The sequence below is a fragment of the Struthio camelus genome, chromosome 5, assembly GCF_040807025.1.
Source record: "Struthio camelus isolate bStrCam1 chromosome 5, bStrCam1.hap1, whole genome shotgun sequence".
In the NCBI taxonomy this organism is placed as follows: Eukaryota; Metazoa; Chordata; class Aves; order Struthioniformes; family Struthionidae; genus Struthio; species Struthio camelus.
The window spans coordinates 68,964,324-68,982,291 of NC_090946.1; the positions used below are offsets into that span (position 1 = coordinate 68,964,324).

At 38.0% G+C, this 17,968-nt stretch overlaps 1 long non-coding RNA gene across 1 annotated transcript; it reads left to right on the top strand.

The window, feature by feature from the left end:
* Positions 1-245: 245 nt before the first annotated feature.
* Positions 246-5,101, top strand: LOC138067524 (uncharacterized). The gene is made up of 3 exons (XR_011141645.1): positions 246-298; positions 3,336-3,440; positions 4,990-5,101. It is a non-coding gene; the product is annotated as an uncharacterized lncRNA (long non-coding RNA).
* Positions 5,102-17,968: the final 12,867 nt, after the last annotated feature.

Genomic DNA, 17,968 nt, shown 5'->3' on the forward strand with positions numbered 1-17,968 from the left:
GATGGGTTTTTTAAATGTTTTCAGCACTTTTGATTCTCCCAAAGGGTTTTAATCTTGAAATTTTGGGGTAAAAATTTAAAAGTGGATACACTGGTCTAAAAACCAAGCATACTCACATGCCGCAGAGCAATATGTATTTAAGACAAAAGGGTGCTGGGAGCATGAGCAGATACCCTTGGATCAACAAGTATGTCCCACTCTGTATCCAGACGTATGTTAATAACGGCAAGTTCTTTTTTATATCACATAGCTCAAGCTCCCAGGCTGTCGGAGGGTGAACGCTGAGCACATCAGAGAGGTAAGGTATTCCAGTGGCATTGGTCATGGTTCAAAGAAGAGCCAGATGCCTGTCAGCCAGTTGCCAAAGGAAACTGCATACCCTCTTTCTTGGAATGAGATAAGGTGCTAGGATGGTAGCAGCTCAGTACGCAGAAGCAAATCAAGGAAGGGATAAAAAAAAAAGCAGCCTAAAACAAGTGGTAACATCACTTTTAATTTTTTTGTACTGACAGCTTTAAAAATCACTTAAAATCCACATAAAAGTACAGTATGTGGGATTCAAATAAACACAAATGCCCTACTAATGCACTAGCGTGTGTGTAATTATTTTAAAATCTGGTTGCACAACAATGAACTCTGCTTTTCATCTTAATCTCACGGAGGAGAAGAGATTTCTGTGGTCTTGGTAAAATGCAATCCACACCAAGCTTGGACTAGTCTGGCCACCCAGGTTTGCCTTTTCATATATCTGATAGATATGTTTTGACAAGTTATATTAAGTACAAAGCAGGCCACCAGAGCAGCATGTGGAGTTGATATAGACAGAGGCAGAAAGGCAAATAACAGTATGAAGCACAGTTTTGTAGGCAATATTTGCCATAACTGAGTACCCCCCATACATCCTATTACCACTCTTCAGTTAAAAAAGAAAGAAAGAAAGAAAGTAATACAAGAAATAAACCCTGGTAACTTTTGAGAGAAAACATTTTTTGCAGGATTTACAGCCCTTGCATCTTTCTTATCAAAGCCTGCATGTTTTTTTTTAAGATCTGAAATTGTTAGTCCTGGTGTACCTTTCATTATATATTGGCTCAGTTAAGGAGAATGTTGGAAATTCCGTTCCTACCCCATTCTTCTCCCTCTGTTAATACCAGCGTGTGTTTCTTTTAGTTACTCCTCTGAAAACTGGTGCAGAAACTTCATATAGGGAAAAAAAATGCTGGCACGTGCACACCTGAACTGATTGCCCTTTTCTTTCACAACCATCTTGAGTACATCACCGTCATCCTCCAGAGCACTCCTAAACAAGTTTTGGCAAAAGCAAAAACAAACACTATTTTACAACATCTTTGGATGCACTTCCAAAATGCAAAACTAATTAATCAGTAGTCTCCGAGAGACTCAGCTAAATGTGGCTGCCTCTTTGACACTGATCTCTGCTTTGATGTGAATATAGAAAGCATGTGCACAAACCCCCTAAAAGAGGTAATGGGTTTCAATTATGTATTTGTTTGGAAGACGGGGGAGTAGGAGGTTAGCAATAATCCTGCTTAGGCCCTCCCAGCAGCGAGGGTGTTTAACTCCCCGCTTTCCTGCGCTGTTTCTGTACAGGATCCAGTAGGATGCTTTTCTTAGGCTGTCATTGTGCCAAGTTCTTTACAAAGCAGAATATACTTAAAGGACATGTATACTGTCAGGCCTCACATAAAGACTGTTATTTTTAATTATTCATTATCAACACTAGAGAGCTTCTAGCTCAACATATAGGCCTTTCCCCTTGCTGCATTTAACTGTCATTGGTTTTCAAGTCAAGAGTGTGTATTCTAAGCATTAGCTAGTCATTAGGATCATATTCTCCAGACACAATATAATCATCCTAATAATTGATCGTAGTGAAGGTAGTCACTTGTATCCCACACAATTCTCAGCCATGAACTTTGTCCCCTCTAGTTTATTATGCACAGAGAAACATCTTGATGCTATAATCCTATCTTCCTCGCAAATTTACATCAAAGGGCAACAAGCTACATATTGCTCCTTCAAAACATACCACTTGTATGATGCCATAAAAGCACCTGCTTTTTCTGAGAAGTATATTATTAGTAAATGTGAAATCAAAAAACCTAAGTAAAAGCCTTCTTCATAGAGATTGTGCATGTGTGAAGGGAGAAAGAACACGTAGGATTTTCCTCTGAAAATCAAACCTGTTAAATAATAGTGGAAAATCTTTTGTCTCACAAACAAAAGGAATCTATTGATAGCAGGCTCACTAAGAGAAGCTGCTTGTAGAAGTAAGAGAAATCTGAAATACTTATGCAGTAGATACCTTGGGTGAAATTCCAGCTTTCCTTGTTGACTAGATCAATTTAAAATCATTTCACGTTCTTAAATCATTTATTAGTTGTACTCTTTCTCTCTCCCCTTTCACAGACATGTCTGGCACAATATATAGATGGTGAGACTTTGAAGTTTTCAGGATGTTTATTTATAAAAGTTTTAAATCTGATTTTGCCACACAAATCCTAAATATAGTTCTTCAAAGGTGCAAATGCAAACGGACAAAAAAAAGTCCCTGAAATATTTATAAAGATGAGGCAAAAAAAAAAAAAAAATCAATGGTGAACAGCAGCTAATTGTAACCCATTCCCCTCCTCCCCCGCCAACCTCAAGCCTAAGACCAATGTGATATTTTGCCTCTGGAAGATAAAAAGGGAATCTTATGTACATATTTGATAGATTAGATCCATGTACAGCATTCTTAGGAGCGCAGCAATTACTCATCTGTTTATACATATTAAATCAATATCTTAAAAAACTGAGGGGGTTCACTTTCATCTATACTATACAGATATATTTTTTCATCACTTCTAGGTAAAAAAAGGGACTTATTAGTCAGCTGTCCTTTTTTCCAAAACAATATACAAAAGTAAAATGATACTTAGCCAACCCTCTGAGGAGGTAAGAACAATTACATCAAACACCAAAATTATTTAGAATTATTAATCATTTTAAATAGGGAAAAGGCTGAAAGAATGAAAGCATCTGAAGAAGTTCTGCCACTGTTTCTTCTGGGTTTTCTTTTATTTTTTCTCTCTTTTTTTTTTTTTTTTCAATAAGAACAACTCTCCAAGGCTTCAAAAGCAAATAACTTCCCAAGGAGTTTTTGGCAGTATTATGGGCCCAGAGTAGCAGCAGCTCTCATGGGCAGTGTAATATTGCATCATGAGTAGAAAACCTTACAGTAGCAGAGATGGAAGATGACTAATTCATACACAGTTATCACAAGTTACACGCTGGAGTGGAAGGTCAACTTTTTTTTTTTTTCCCTATTGTAGAATGACGAGACGTGAGAAGAACTCAGCTCATGTGTCACTACTTGACAACACAGGACCCAAAAACAATCAAGCAGAAAGTGAGGCTGTAGACCAGCCTGGCATCAGGTAGGTGTTCACTCACTACCAAAGTAAAGAAAATCACCTCATCCACCCGACTAGCAGCTGGCACCGCTTCCATGTCCTCTTGTGAAGTTCTAAGCATGTCTATCCAAATGCCCATATCACTTAAGAATACAGAAAGGTATGAGACTAAAATAAAAGTCTTGTGCAAAAGAAAATGAAGGACTGAATATTAGTGTTTAACCTTGATAGCCTTTTGTTTGTTGCATCTCTCAGCCCCTGGAAGTAGCTTAACATAAAAGTTAGATAACACAGTTGGCTGAACAGGAAAAGTTACAGCGAGGAGAACTAACTACTTGGAAATTAATACAGCTCTTTTCTTCTTGGAAGAAAGTTTAAACTTAATGAAAATCTCCTTCAGTAACCACTTGCGTCCCATGATGTCAAAAGCTATGGGCAGACGAGAAGCAGTCCATACCTCTGTCCAACCAAAGTGGAGCTAATCAGTCACTGTTGCCCACTCAGTATAGTTCTGGTACAAAGAAGTCAGCATAATCCGGTAGAGATCAGAGAAAACTGTGGAAGTCAAGAGAGCTGCTGTTGAGTCATGATCATGAGGAGAACAACTTTCCTTTAAAATAGGAGGTTTGAATCAGAAAAACTGGTGAAATTTTCTCTTACAGAATGGAAAGGAAGACAAAATATTTATATGAACAGAAATAATAGTTTCTTATGAGTCTCATATTGCATCCTTAAACCAGTGACTTAAAGACCACTTCAGCTTTTGTACAGGCACAATGCTTTCTAAGTTTACAAGCTGTATAATTTCTATCTTCTAAAGACATTTTAACACAGAAACTATTGCTTTCTCTTGAGGATACTCAGCAGCATTGGATATTTTTTCAGCTTGTCTTTCAAAATAGATGTCATTCAAATATGACCATTCACAGCTATTTATAATCTGTTTTCCAATAGTGATGGTGAGATTTCTTTTTACTTTCTCCTTCCAAGAAGAAACATGCTTCTAATACTCGGACCTTGCACAGAATGATAAGACTTAATGAGTAAAGCAGGAAACCTAATGAACTAAAGTAGTTGCAACTTTCATTTTTTCACTATATTTTCCTGGATGAGGAAGGTATTATGTCTTCTGATTAATAAAAAGCACATGAGGAAATGGCATGAAGTAGATTAGCACTTTGCAGATAAAGCAACATTGTGCTTACTACTGAGTTAGTTTGCAGTACGGATCTTAACCGCAGTGTTTAATATTCTGTCTGAGGCATTTTAAAGTATTTGGTACTTTTCTGCTCATAGTGAAGTTTTTGGAAAGGTGATCAGCTAGCAGTGTGTGAGAGCCTGGTACCCACTTCCATGTCGTTAACTCTTACTCAGCTAGCTGGAATCTTTGACAGCTCTTTAGTCCTTGGTCACTGAAGACATCTGGAAGACAGAGTCAATTTTCTAGAACTGACAGTGGAACTAACTTCTAAATCTTCTATACCCTCAGATTTTTTTCTGCCCTGTGGGAGTTTCATATAAGAAAGTACATCTCTGGATTCCATTTTAAAGAGCTGTTTCAACTCTTTTTCAGTGAACTTCTTGTCAGCCTTCAACAATTCACTCATGCATCCTTCTCATGTAAACCTAGAAAATACATGTAATACAATACAGAATCCTTGATGTGACACTGGTTGGACTTTTTTAACTTGTAAGTATATAACTTGGATATGATCAGTGATTAAGTATTCTAAAATAATGTGAAGAAATTTTGCCACTATAGTGCAGTTGCTAGCTGAATTCATATGCTGCTGTTTGTGTTTGCTGTGTGGATTATTTAGTATTCTTGAGCACCAAAGTCTGTGTTCAAATAGGAAATGTAAATATTTTCTTATTCTTTACAAGAAGAAAAGGTCAAGTTTCACTAAATTGCTGATATCACGATTTTCAATATTAGAAATTTATCAAAAGCTCACATTCTTCTTGTAAAGGGAGTATTCATTTATCCGCAATAAATATATTTAGTAAGTGACTGTCTAGCATAATAATCCTCTAGCTTTTTACTTTTGTCACAGTGTATAGTGTTTCACAGTGTGAACAGCAATAATGATCATGTGTTCATATGAGTAGATTCATTTTGGCAAGCCTTGTTAGTTGACAGGTATGTAATACACTTGCCTTGCGGCTTTGGGACCAGGTTTCAAATACAGCCTTCACTGAAGTGACTGAAAATCATTCAGATCTCATAACTGTATCAAGTGACAAGTAACGTGAATTCAGTCAGTATGTGTATGGGACCTGATGTACACTAGCCAGTCAAAAACGTTTCCCTTTATTCAGTTGTACTGCTATCTCTGACCATCAGTAAGAAGACACTTAAGGCAAGGGATTAAGGCCAGCAACACAAATCTATCTTTCTAAATATATTCATATCTTTCCAACAAGACATTTATGTGCCCAGCAGCTGTTTCCTTGGCTTTTGTACTCTGTGTCCACTAAAGGAGTTCAAGTCCCTCATATACAAAAAGGGCACTGTACTAATTGTCGACACGAACTGCCAAAAGCAGCAATTCTATCAAGTCGATGTTGACTCAGACATGAACTTGTCCTGATTTGGTTACTCTTTAACGCTCCTGGACACCTCTCACTGATAATGTTATTTTCACTGCTCACCAAAGAGTGCCAAATGTTGGCATCTCATTCATGCTTGTCATTGCCATGATATCACACATTACCCTCTAAGAGGAAACAAGATTTCACCATAGTCTTTATTATATCGCATACAAAGAACATGTCAGTCAGTCAAATGAACTCATGGTTAGAGAAGGAAAATGGAAATTAGGAACTGGGGGTTATCTGGAACACAATCAGTGGGTATATAGGTAAGCTATTTAATTCCCATTTTTGTCCCAGCTTTATCCGGTGTAAAATAACCTTAATACAATGCTTAAATGCTGGCTGGCAACTTTGAGAGATACAGCTGTTTGAAAATGTTTTTATCCATGGTCATGATGTACTGCGTATGCAAGCATTAAATGATTAGCAATTACAACAATTTATAACTAGCTACATAGCCACTTTTTTCCCAAAATATTCTCATATAAATAAGAAAGCTTCATACAGTTGGAGGATCTTCCAACTTTGATACATTTAAAAGGGCAAAGAAAATCATTATATTTGCACTTACTGGTATGGTTAGGAAAAACAGGGCCAACTGCTCCTAGTTGTAATGTCCGATTGGCTATACCAACAGTGGCTAAAGGAGACTGAAAAACTTCAGGGAGATGCTCTCATTACAGTGGCAAAGAGGAAGGAAACTGTTGGCAGAGAAGAAGGGAGAATTCTGCTGCTCTCAGAGTACTGTTTTCTTCTTCTTCCCTCCCTTACTTTAAACCTTGCTCATGCAAATGGGACATTTCTTTTTTTAACTCAGCTCTGACCTCTGAGGTTTCTAAGCCTTTTTTTCGGTCCTGCTGCTTTTACCTCTTTTCCATTTCTTGTACACATTGCTTCATACTGCTTTTTCCACCCATGCATTACTTTGCATATTTACAAACTAAAACCTTCAAGCAGTTTTCTTCCCTTCCCCCCCTGCCACAGCTGTCCATACATTTCTTGCATCCTAGGGAAACATGGCTGAAGGGACTCCATGAGGTCAGGGACTCCATCACGCTGCCCCAAGGCTTTCCACATTACCTCATATTATGTCAGTGTTCTCCTAATTCATTTTCATATGGTGATGAGTGTCAGTAGCAGGCTGGAAGCAGCCACAACATTGGAGGGGGATTACACCATGGCAAGGAAGATTCCCCATTGCATCACCTGGAACATCTATCTGCTCAGGCAGTATCAGCCAGGGAGACCATTTTAATGCTTTTGGTAAATGTCTCACCTAAACAGTGAGCTGCTCCCTTCCTTTTTTGAACAACTAACATTAAACAAAGACTAATACTGACCTGAATCATTTGGATAGTTTGATGACACTAAAATACTGTTTTTATTCCTCCTTATCTTTTAGGCAACCTTCTCCACATTCAAAATCGCAATTCCAACTGTTCCTTGATGAGTAGCAAGCTACATTTTTACTAAACAGCTATGTAATCTGTACGTAAAATAATTCTCCTAGTGTGATTACATTTACTTGAAGATCACTAAGTAAAGCAGTCAGAGCTGGTATTATGGACATCACTACAAAATCCTTCAGATTAATTTTAGATAAGATAGATTTTGTTCAGAAACATATTTCTGAACAAACTATACACGAGAGGAGAAAACATATGAAAACTAAATAAAAACACACTGTAGCACAATCATCAGCTTTTCACGCGCAGTCATCAGCTTTTCACGCTGTGTCATTGAAACCTCTGCTTTAGGAAGCTGCAGGATGTCTAGGCCTTGTGTTGATAGCTTGCATGCAAGCACATGGGAATTGTATGTGTTCATCACTACCTGCTCTCCTTTATATTGCTTCTGGTAGTTCTGTCTCTCTTCTGCACTAAAATCACTGCAATGGGTATTACAGGATGTTCCCATGCTTCCACAAGAGTCAGTAATGTTAATGAATGCCTGCAAAACACTTCAGTCCAGAACATCAACTGGCATAAATCAGGGGAGTTCACTGAAAGTCAGTGGCATTTTTTATAACAGCTAAAATCTGGCTTTTCATGCCAGTATAATGATCTTTTTCTTTAAAGCCAACTGCCATATAAACAAATACAATATATAGGAATTATATTCATAACAGTATGAATAGAAACACACTATAATTTTTGTAATGAACTATAACTGAATAGGTGGATAGAAAATTTTAGGTATTCATGTATCTCAGGTAAGCTTCATAGAAGATGGGGTCAAAATATCAACTGTGTGATGAGAATGAATCTCTAATTAGTATTATTTTTACTATATACAGAATTATATTCATACTAATGGTAGCATCTGCCTTGAATCATCATTACCAGAATTGCTCAGCGTAGCAGCTTGCCCATGAAAATTCCTTTACTTTCTAGTTTGAGCTGCACAAATCTTTACTTCATAATTCCAAAACTATATTGTAGAGCAATTAATCTGGCTAAAAGTCCAAGCTATCTTTAAAAATTCAGCATAAATTCAAATGTTAGAACAAATATATTGCAACTTGTAATGGTATCTGCATTATCAAGCAAGGTAGTGGGCAGACTAACTGAGATTTTCATTCTCATGGTGGACAGAACCTAGAAAAAGGTACAAAGAATATGTAACTTGGGACATTTTCGTTCCTCTTTACTTTTTACGGATTTTTGCATATGTGATCCGATAAATCAATAGCTAGAATAATTGTTCAGCTCAAGGGCAGATTTATACATGAAAGTTTCCCAAAGATTTAACGTCCATTTTTTTATTACCAGAAGTCCATTTCAATAACAGGCCGCTTAAAAGAATGGCTACCACTTAAATCAAGAATCAATTAGAAACATTAGTAAAAGGAACCCTGTTAACTTCCATTAGACCTTGAATGAGCTTTTTAATCTCCATTAACCATGCAGTTGTTAATCATTGTTTTTATCAAGATTATTAAAAAACAGAGTCTTTAATTTCTCTCAGATAAATTAAAAATTCCTTTTGTTAACAAAGTAAAAACAAAACTGACCTTCCAAATGAGGAAAGGAATGGAACTAATGTGTTTAGTTACTTCTTGCTCATGGACTAAGGAAATACTGGTGGAAACCAGAGTAAGCTAATTGATAATTAGTGTAACTTCATCTGCTGTGATGAAGAAAGGTTTTAATCATAAAGGTACGCAGAAAGTCCTGAGTCGGGAATGGGGCCTAAGCAATGTAGAAAATCATCCTACCACCTGATAGGAATGTTTTCACTCTTCATAAGAGATAGCTGGAATGAGGATTACCATAGCTAAAGTGTTAGAAAGTGCATTGTGTCTTCTCCTTTCTGCACTTTCTCCTCCTTGAAATGATGGATCCGCAAACTCTTCAGAACAGCTTGTACTGGTTATAGTATGCTGGTCACCATCCGCAGACTGCAGAAGCGGTGAATATGTTGGTGGATTTTAAGACAGTTAAGAACATCTCCCAAAACCTTCCTCTATTGGGATTGATGTCACTTATCCTAATCTTATTTTCTTTTAAGTGTCCTTATTTATGATTGACATTATTTGCATCACAAAAATAAAACTGAAGGGTATAGGAGGCAAGGAATTAAACCCTTTTTAACACTTCCTGCATTCATTTTCTATCTCTCTGATAGAAGATCTCTATCACCCACTGTGACATTAGCAGGCTGAGAAGTAGGTAGGTGGGAATGAAAATACCTCGTGGGATTTATAGGCTTGGGCAGCACAAAGGGTCACCGTGCTGTTCTATGTGGAGATTCTTTGCTGAAAACAGCTCAGATTTCAGCTTAACGTCCAGTCTTTTAGAATACTCACCTGAGTCTGGCCTTTACGGCTCCTCCACTACTAATTACTGCCTGCAGCAGGTTGACAACAACATAACGATTTAGCCCAGAGGTGAAAATTTCCACTATAAAAAGCAGAGGTGGAAAATGTGAACCTTCCCACTGGATCAAATGCTCACATGCTCATGAAAATATCAGACATTTTCTTCTTGCTTGGCTTACAAATACTCTTACACGCACACAAAAGAATGGGTACTTTGCACAACTGCATTGTAGGGAGCCTAGGGGCAGCAGTGCCATGCATTTAAGAATTACCTAGGGGCTCTTCAAGACTAGCCACTGGAGGCGGAGGTGACACAATGAATTTGGAGAAAGTGGAGGAGTGCTGGCTGAATTGATTCTTATGCATCCTCTGTATTTAGCAATACCCACATATTGGCATTGACATGAGTTCCAGAGGCAGAAGGGTTGAGATGCAACATGGCATTCATAATGAAGGCTGATAGAAGCAAAATGGGAACAATACTAAGTGGGACATAATTGAATATTATTATAAGGTACAATTAAACTTGCTTAAGAGGAAAAATTCTCCTAAGAACTACGTTTCAAGGACTGACATTTCATTGCTTGACACATTCCGGCAATGACTGAGCATGAACAAAGACACTGCAATGGAAGAAGACCTGGCAGCAGAATATTACACTTGAGTGTATGTGAATGTGCTGTGCGCTGAAGGGAGGAGCTGATAAAGCCAGCAGGTGTTATGGAAATTTCAGTTAAACATACTGTTTCTGAGCTGCCACAGCCCTTCTCAGCTACTCCTGGTCTCTTCTGCAAACAACATGGGTGTGTTGCTTTGTTATTACTATGGGGCAGCAACTCTATACAGAACAGAGATCCTCACCTAAGAAATGAAAGCTCGTAACAAAAATAGCCTCAGCCACCCAGACCCTACTGCCATTTTTAATTTGTTTATGAGCTCATGGAGGGCATTCAGGACAAGACTGGCCATACTGAAGATGGGGCGGGAGGGGTTAGTATAGCAGAACAAACAGAATTTCATGCTCCTGGAAGGGATCAGGCAATTGCAGAAACCCCTGCAAAGACTCCACATTCCTTGCAGAGCATAGGGTATGCTACACAGCAGCTTTTAGAGCAAAAATGTGTTGGTAGAAGTGTTGCTACACAAGTAACAAACTATCCAGTGACTAAACCCCAACCCCAGAGCAGATGTGCCTCACAACGCCATAGTCACCCACTGCCTACGCTTATTCAAATGCAGCCAATTTGAACTACAAAGTCTTTCTTATCTTTTCCCCAATCTCTTCCTCCTGAAGACTGTATCACTACCTAACACCACAAGCCCACTCTGACCAACTCCTTCCTTCCCTTCTGTCATCTATCCCTATTATAACCTCCAGTTAAATTTTCCCAGATGTGGGCATTGGTCCTTCAGCCATCCATGTTCACATAAGGTTTCAAATAGCAGCTATATCTCGAGGTAGAGAGTATGTCTATGAAGATAGCAATCTCAAAATATTGTACGAGGCTTTGTTAGGCTAATGGTGGCCCTTCCTCAAGTTTGCTGTGCTTTAGTAATAGCAGGCCTTAATCCAGCTTGATGCAGCTCTTTGTGGTTCAGGTTAGACATAGATGCTCCTAGGAAAACAGCTAATAAGAAGTCAGCTTCAGCAGGCAGAAAGATAGACATATCAGCTCTTATTTTTGATATGCCTTGTTGGTGTTATTTGCCACACCCAGCTGTGTGGCAATTGTTTGTCTTCTGCAAGCTGGCTGTTATCAAGCATACTCAGCATTCCCTGCACCAACCAAGTTTATTGTGAATTAAATCACAGAATCATAGAATCACAGAATGGCCAAGGTTGGAAGGGACCTCTGGAGATCATCTAGTCCAACCCCTCTGCTCAAGCAGGGACCTCTAGAGCATATTGCCCAGGATCACATCCAGGTAGGTTTTGAAAATCTCCAGCGAAGGAGACTCCACCACCTCTCTGGGCAACCTGTTCCAGTGCTCAGTCACCCTCACAGTCAAGAATTTTTTCCTCAGGTTCAGATGGGACTTCCTGTGGTTCAGTTTGTGCCCGTTGCCTCCTGTCCTGTCACTGGGCACCACAGAGAAGAGACTGGCCCCATCCTCTTGACACTTTTCCTTCAGATACTTGTACACATTGATCAGATCGCCTCTCAGTCGTCTCTTCTCCAGGCTGAACAGGCCCAGCTCTCTCAGCCTTTCTTCAGAGGAGAGATGTTCTAGTCCCCTGATCATCTTTGTAGCCCTCCGCTGGACTCTCTCCAGTAGCGCCATATCTCTCTTGTACTGGGGAGCCCAGAACTGGACAGAGTACTCCAGGTGAGGCCTCACCAGGGTTGAGTAGAGGGGGAGAATGCCAACACAGTGAATTGTATGTGAAGCTGAGGTTGCCTGGTACCTGGGAAATCAGATACTAGTAAGATGTTCAAATTTCTGTCTTATCTTGTATCCCCCTTTAGCTGATCTAAATAGAATCAAGATTTACATTGCTTCCTTTCAGTAGAATGGTGACCTATTAAATCTTCACTGAGGACAACAGAAAGTGTTCAGCAGTTTGCTAACTGCCCATTAGTATTCAGGCAAGATGCCCCGCTATCTCACATACAGATTGCCAGTTTGGAGTAGGACGTTGTTCAGTCTAATTTGGTAGCAGGTTTCTGTGCTCGGTTCCTCAAAGAAGTGGACCAATTTACTCTTACCTCACCCTTGAGAGCAGTCATTAGTATTTGTGCAGAAAGGAGGTGGGGGAAAAATGCTACCATATTGGGATGGTGTGAATGCATGCTAACTTTGTACTAAGGTAAACAAATGTGCAAGCAAGAAGGTGAAGTAAATCACTCCCTAGATCTAAAACTAGAGAAGCCATATAGAGAAAGCTATTGGCTCTGAGAAAGGCTGATATAAATTTTTCAGCTCCATTTCCTAGAATCTTTGAGAGTCAATATCTAAAAATGAGTTTGTTCATATAAAGTCTCACAATATCAGAGTTATGACTTGTGGAAACAAAACAGGATCTTTATTGCAAGCCTCTGTTCTTGGTGCAATAGTGTCAAGAAAATAATTACTCATACAGATCCAATTGAAATGTTCTCTTTTTACACCTGTATTTTATTTTGTACCATGCACATCTAACACTTTAACTGCTTCTGTGACTTTTTACAGATGCTGTGAAATACCTCTTTGCATTACCCTGTTAGCTAGCTGAATTCTATCCCTCAGTGTGCAGTATACAAATTGACTGCAGTGTCTATCTAATTTGGGTGAATTGTCCTATCGGAGAAGCAGACTCCTTACTATCCAAAAAGGCAACTGCATCTAAGCTGTGTACCAAATACAGGCTAACATGAAAAGGTAAGTATTCCCAACTCTCTACTAACCTGATTCTGCAGTGCCCCAAAGTTGATGAAGTAGTGCAGCCCAGCTAGCTGACCTTGGTGATGAAGATCTTTCTTATACTTGCAAAGAATCAATGTTTCAGAGGCTCCTTATGAACAATTTTTCCCAAACATTTACCTGCTATTACAACTGCCTGAAATATTTGATTCAACTAATTTATTTTTTCTTCAATGGAAGATTAAATCTTTTTAAATGAAATCTTCCACAGATTTTTTCACTGCCAATTTTCCTTTTTTTTAAGAAAAATTATCTCGAATATGAGTAAATTATTTTATTTTAAATTTCTAGATCTAAGGCAAAAGTATGTCTTTCTTCTCTGCCCCTTCACTTTTCTCTCTGTCTCTCTTTTAGAAAAAAATATGACAAGACAAAATAATATGGAAAAAGGAATTGTTGGTGAAAAGTCACTTCAGAACAGAATCTTTACCCATTTGTAAAGGATCTTTCTTGATAAACGGCACACTTTTAAGTATAAAACTATCGTGGCTACTCTTTTTCATTTTTCCCCCCACGAAACAAATTAAAACTATTTTACTTCCCGTTCCAGCACTGAACTATACCAAATTTATTTTTTCCACTAACAGCTTCAGCAATTCACCATGGATTTTCTCTTAGCTGAGGGGAATTTTCTTTCTCATTCATCAATTATTTCCTATTTTCCTGCAGAAATAAAAAAGTCAAATGCATTTTAAAACAAACATATCAGACATTTTTACTTAGGCTGACCTTTGACAAGCAATATGTTTGTTCTGTTTTTTGTGAGACAAAGTTAGAGAGAAGTGGGTACTTGACTAGGGCTTATGTAAATGTCTGGTGAAGTCAAACAGCAGTGTGCTAGCACAATTCCACTTATCCGAGCCTCTTATGCTACAAAATAAAAATACATATACTGAAAATCAATCTTAATATACAAAAGGCAGAAGTCTTTTTCTGTACCCAGGATACATTGGCATGATGAGAAAGACACCTCCAGACACCTTCCTCACCTTTCATACCTGCCCTTCTGAAACAGCCTTTACTCAATCAATGGTCTTTACATAGCTGGTGCATGCTTTGAATGGCAGAAGTACAATGTCTTATAAAGTTATAATCAGGATGGATCTCACTAATCTGGGTTATAGCTCAACTGTGAAGGCTCTTTTGAGTAAAGTCATTTCTTTATTAATGAGATTCAGCCCAATCTTACTGATAAAAATTACTTTAAAAGATGTCCCTTTGCTGCTATTCAAATGAATGGGAGAAATGGGGTGGGTGTTTTAAGAGCTGTCTTCCTGTCATATCAGGATGGATCTCATTAGTGAAGGGAATGATTTTACCAGGAAAAAAGCTTTTACAATGAGAAAACATAACCTACCATAGATGAGCAAAATTCAAGTCAATTAGGCTAAAAAAAAAAACCTTAAAAAATCATCTCACTGCTCTCATTCATTTTAATAATAAGAGAGAGGACATTTCCCTCTCAAAAAAAACCATCTTTTTTTAAGTTGAACTGGACTGGATCTCATTAATACAGGAACTATTTTACTTAAAGGAGCTTCCAGTATTAATCTACTGTTCAACCTAGATTAACCAAATCAAACATGATTTGAGTGTATGTATGTGAAATAACTCCTAAGTATTATATCTATTTCTAAAGCATGACATCTGAGTTAAGAAATACACATAAGGGTTTTATAATCCACAGCTGCTCTTAAAGTAGCTGAGATACATTTGCCTAGGTAAACTGATAAACCAGTGTTAGGAAATTAAGTTAGATGTGGTCAACCGAGAGTGATCGATGAAAACGCAGTTCAAATATTTTACATATATGCACGTAAAATCTCAGGAACTAAGAGACTCCCCCCTAGTCCTACCGTAACCTTATTGTAAGTAGCCTTTATCCTTTTCCTCAAATGATTAGCAGGGAGGGGAGAGCCACAATTCTGTATCCACTCTTGTTTCCTGTTAACTATCAAAAGAGAGAGAGTTTTAGCTGGGTCCAGGACCAGAGTCATTGTATGACTATGATTTTTCTTGCTCTTTCCCTTTCACTGTTTATCACTGTTTATCACTGGTTATGAGATTCTAAACAGATAAAAACTGTGTAAGAAGATTCCTCAAGAACCAAACGCAAGAGATAGTGTTGATAAGGGAGGGTGATATGGTGAGGGAATGGACATAGTGATCTTCATCTGCAAAGTGTTCCCAGAAGAAAGAAGTGGTTGTGAGGCTGTGCTGCAAATGCAAGATGGCAGAGACCTAGCTGGAGAGGAGTGGGAGGCTGCAGAGCAAATTTCACACTCCGCTCCTGAGATTGGCTAAGCCTGGTAATACGTGTTTGAACAGAAGCTAAGCATAGCAGAATCTGCATGTCTATCATGGAATGCAGTTGTTATTGCAGTAGTTAAAAAGATGACAACAGTGATTTCAAGATCACAAATGTAGACTTGTACAACCATACTGGTTTCCTATTACATGATTTCTCTAATATTTTGATGCCTTTATTCTTCTTTCGTAGTGTTCTTCCATGAAGCAGTATAGTCAGCTGCAGATACTTACCCAAGCTACAAACACAAACCTAGGCAGGAATCAGCTTTTGGTTTAAATTGCCCTAAATTCATTGGAATCACTTTAAGACCTCATACTCCTGTGCCTACAGATGTCTTTTTGCCGTGTTCCTTCCGTGGAACTTTTGCAGTGATTTCTCAGTGATTCAGTGCAGTGGCAGCTGCAAACAGTGGCTACTGGAAAGCTCAGTATTTGCATGTGTGCTCACCACAGTCCCTTTTGGGGAAGAGGGTGTTTTAGAATTCATTATCCCACTATCATCTCATAACAAATATTAATGCAATAAACACTCATGTTATTTTCAACGTGCTTAAAATTATTCCTGATCAGCAAATTACTGAACATACTTGGAATTTAGCAGAAGCAAAGAAAGAAAGAAAAGGGAAAAAAGATTTTGTACAAGATATTTTGTTCTTTTTCCATTCAAAAAAACTGTCAGATTCTTTGGCATATCCACAACCCAGAATTTCAGCACTCTTAACGTACACACTGCTAACGTATCTACAATTGCAAATCCTCTCTGTAACACACCTTGCAATATTTAGGATTATATTTATCACGTCTCTCTCACATAGAAACATACACTTATGTGCATGCAAGCACACATCAACATACATGCCCACACACACATGATAATCCATATAACGATCTTTTTCTTCTGTTGAAACTCTTGAAGATGCCATGACCTCCTATTGTACAGATTTTGATGTATTCTGAACATGTCAAAAAATTGCATGCCATGGACTTCATCTTCACAGATGAGAAAGCTGCTCTGAGGACTGATTGCAGCTATCTGGAATAAAAACACTGTAGGTGTATCCCACATTAAATGTTCAGCTTGAAGCTAGCAGTTAAGCATGTCACATTATTACATGCATAATAATATGATGAGCTGAAATGACAAAATGCCAGCTTCCCACCAAAAATTAAAGCAACAAACGCTATTTTCTTCCAAGGACAGCAACTGTCACTTTGTACAGTGGTTTTTGCAAAAAAGAAAAAAGCATGTGATACCCTGGCAAAATGGCACACCAGTGAAAATATATGAGAATTCAGTTCATTGGGGAATAGAGATGGTTCTCTGGTATTCAGAAATGCTATCAGAGCAAGTAAGCTGTCTGAAATACAAGATCACGGTTAAGGAACGCAACATCTTTCCTTTCACTGAATTCAAATTTAATGCGTATTTGATTGGGTCCTATATATTTGTTAAGGGACAACCAGATATTTTTGATGCATGAGAAAATGACCATTATGAGAATTTTAACATCCATTCTTTCTATGAAAGAGGTCTATTTTGGATGTTCTTTGCAGTTACGTGTAAGACCTCACAAGGTTTATCAAGATTAAAAAAGATACACTTTAATTAGGCTAATATTTTATTTATGTTACAACTTCCCCTTGGTCATGTCTAACAGAGGTTCTATTTACAGTCTTGCCAAATACCAAAGAACAAATCAACAGAACATAAATTTACTTTTCAAAAAGATGTTACTTGGATAAAATTTACATTTGAAAGGCTAAATTTGCATTTCACTCTATACCCCCAAATATCAGCTTATTAAGAAAAATGAGTTTCCAGGAGATCTTCTAGAAGCAAAACTTTTCATTTTCTTCTTATTTTCAGAATGTTTAAGATAATTTTGTTAGTCCATATTTCTTATCATTTTGCTGCATTACATCATACTTTTAGTTATCGCAATACTGCAGATAAGTAAGGTTTTGGTTCTTGTCTCCTCAGAAGCGATGGGTCATTGTTGGTAAATAAATTCTGCAAAGGAAATTAACGCTTAGAAAGAGGTAAAAATAGCCAGGTCTCCTCATGAAGATTAGTTACATGCCAGGAGTCTTCCTACATAGCATATACAAAGGTTAACTGCAGTAAACAGAGAAAAAAAATCAGCATAAGCTTGCTCTAGTACGCATTTGTAGCAATTAATGTGGATTCTCATGGGTGAATCTCAGATATAGTCCTATCATGTTGCTCTTTGGACTTCATCCTGTGACTACTAGAGGTAATACTTCAATAAAAGGGTCTGCTTTCCAGGAGATGCTAAAGAATACTCCAGAGTTAATGAAATATTGAGAAAAAGAGGGATACAAAATATCTTCTGTGCTTCTAAGAAACTTCTGATACACTTCAGTTCCAACACTTGTGCAAGTAATTACATAGCTATTGTTATAG